We start from the raw sequence: 2956 nt of genomic DNA on the forward strand, positions 1-2956 counted from the left end.
TAAACTCTCGGCACACGCCAGTGGGGGGCCCGATAACGCGATCAAAAATAGCAAGAAAGGTGTGTTCGCTCGTGCGACTCACCTGTTCGTAGATCGACAGCGTCAATCCGACGGTGGCAGCCAGCGGCGGTGCTGAGCAGGGCCGGGGTCGGTTTCTTTTCGAGGCGAGTTTAAAAAAAAAAATCAAGACAACAAGCGTCTCTTGCTCCTCTCCTGCTGCGGACACGAGCTCGCGTTGGAACCGCCGCCGTTCACCTCTCGTTTCGGCACCGTTTTTTCACCATGGAGACGGTCGGAGACTTCGCACGCTGACAGATGAGTTGGCGAGCCGAAGCGGTAGGCCTAATCACCTCCTCGCTTTTAATCATTCGTAGCGCTCGAAGAGAAACCACTCGCGATGCACAAAAAAAGCGCCATTCCTGGCCAGGTCCGCAGACGGCATTACCACCACCGGGTCTGTCCGTCGGCAGCCGCTTCGGGAGACGCTCCATGTCGGTAGACGCTGTCACATTTTAATTCCACTCGTCGATGTCCCGCACGGTACCGAAACAAGGCTCACGTATATCGAAAATGCCGGGAAAAGCGCCGAAAAGGAAGATTTTTTTTCATCGATGTTCAGGAAGGTAGTGGGGGAGGGAGGAGGGGGGTTTGCAACCACGTTACAATCTCGACGAAGCGCGCCTCGGTCGCCGGGCCCCTCTCGCGGCGCCCGCGGCTCCCTCTAGGCAGGAGCAGCCGCCGCTGCTGCCGCGTCGTCTGCCGGCGGGAGACGCCAGCGCTGCTGACGCTGACCGCAAGCGCGCCACCACGATGCTTCGACAAGCTAGCGCGCCGGGTTCGCTCCGCGTTGACAAATTGTAGCACCACCTCTCGCATAATGAACAAAACCTTAACGCACTACTAACGTAGCCACCAGTGGTAGCCATCGAATCATGAAATGGTAACTATCGCTGAACATAGATGGCGCAACAATTTGTATATCTGTGGTATTTTAGATTTCAAATGAGAACGAGATGGCTGGACTTGGGAGCCGAATTCTTCAACTGCACAGTTTGTTGCCACTGCGGGACGGCCACCGCGACGATTACGAACGCGCGCGCCAGCTGTGGGCGCGCTGCGAAAGCTCAGGCAAAAGGAGCAAAAACGCCGGGAGATAGATTAGGGAGTTGCGCAGCTATTCATGCTTTTGCGCCGCTTTGCGTCAGGGATAAGCTCCTTACGCGCTTGATCCTCGCGACTGCACTCTTATGGTAGAGGCAACCCACCCCCGGGAGTAGCTCCGGCTTTCGTTCCCCCAATCTTCTGCTCGAGTGCGAGACACGAAGCTCTTTTTTTTCCAGGGCACAGAAAACGCGACCGATTAGAAACTTTTGCCTTTTTTTTCCCTCTCTCAATGAGGGAAAGCAGTAGCAGATTAAGGGAACATGTACGTCCATTACGGACTGCTGGTATAACACTCGTACAATATGGCAAGTAGAAAGAAGCGAACCAGCAATGACAGCAACTTGGCAAGCGCACCTCTAGGCGACCAACAGGAGGCTTGAGATTAGGTTACCTTTCTCTTTTGGACCATTGTGTCTGCAGCAATGAAATTAAGCTCGCACGACATAATCACATGCTACACTGTGGCTCATAATGAGCAAGCAGCTTCTGCTAACGACCACCGCTTCTGGGATATGCCAGCGCATGACATCAAGAACATGCCAACGGTTTGATAAACTAGCTTTCACGTGGGTGCTTGACACATATGCCCCCTACGCAAAATAAAAAGCAACAGATCTGTACCTGTGTAACTGCATACAATCACAAGGCACCCAATTCCCAATTATGTGCAATTCAGAGAGAGCTAAAGGCACAAAGTTTCTAGCGTGCCATCATCTAAAAGAACCACTGCTGCTATTCCAATGTCATAACACTAGTTAAATATACATACAGAAGGCCATGTAAAAATCTCATTAGCACAAACTTTTGCAAAGTGCATTACTGCAGTAATGTACAATAACTGTATTTCAATACATAAGAGCAAAACAAGCAAACATCAGCAAGAAAAGCTAAAAAAACAAACTGCTAAAACCATAACTGCAATACTGTAAACCCTTCCACCAGTGCACAGGAGTGCTTCCCTAAATAGTGGATTTGTCCAACTAAATGATAGCATCCATCATGGCTTATCTCGTGCAAAAGGCTTCACCACAACACCACTTTCTCTCATAAGACAAGCAGGCAACACTTATATGCAGCGACTGCAAATGTGACTGCAAATGTGACTGCAAATGGGACGAGAGGTCGGCCTGAATTAAAGTTCTGACCTGCTACTCAGCTTTGGGAAAAGATAATGGTGCAAAAAGAGGGAGAAAGAGGGAAAGTGTTAATTACAAGGATGAGATAGTGGTGAATAAAGTTTAATCGACAAAGGCTTTTCAAAGCCTTGTTTCTACTTCACTCTGGCGCGAAAATTTGACTAAAGCATTCAGAATACCTATCACGTTGGAGAGAATGACTCTGCCAAGGCCCCAATAAAACCTTTTCAGATAATGGTTAATGGATTTTGACACAAGTTCTGTCAATGACAGTCCCAGCACAGCGTATAACGGCCAGATGCACAAGATGTATTCTGTCGCGGTTGAATTTACGATTACGTAAGGAGCCCATTACAAACGCAGATCTGTCTAGCAAATGTGTTGGTAAACTGGTCCATAAAGTAAAGCATGTAACGAAGCACATGCTATGAACACTCTAAAACGCAGAACTTAAAAAGTAGTAGAGCCCTGGACAGCCAACAATCTTTGTGTTATCCTCTATTCCTCTCACGTTCATGTTGTGCATGCCTGCCTCTTCGAATGACAAGTACAACCTAGTCGTTCCGGACAATGTAATCTTTGGCTCCCTGCAACAAGTCTATTCATGCGGTGGTCAACAAGCACAGGACAACACACGGTCAATAAAACTGCATGGG

The 2956-nt window shown here is 48.9% G+C and overlaps 1 protein-coding gene across 2 annotated transcripts in view; it reads right to left on the bottom strand.

Annotated features, from left to right (window-relative positions):
- Positions 1-776, bottom strand: part of LOC119389660 (zinc finger protein 628) — a 71132-nt gene extending 70356 nt beyond the window's left edge. For both annotated transcript variants that reach the window (XM_049414519.1, XM_037657019.2), the window contains exon 1: positions 83-776. The gene's annotated coding sequence lies outside the window, so the exon portion shown is untranslated. The remainder of the gene's footprint in view (positions 1-82) is intronic.
- Between the last annotated feature and the right edge of the window lie 2180 nt (positions 777-2956).

The sequence above is a fragment of the Rhipicephalus sanguineus genome, chromosome 4 (assembly GCF_013339695.2).
Source record: "Rhipicephalus sanguineus isolate Rsan-2018 chromosome 4, BIME_Rsan_1.4, whole genome shotgun sequence".
In the NCBI taxonomy this organism is placed as follows: Eukaryota; Metazoa; Arthropoda; class Arachnida; order Ixodida; family Ixodidae; genus Rhipicephalus; species Rhipicephalus sanguineus.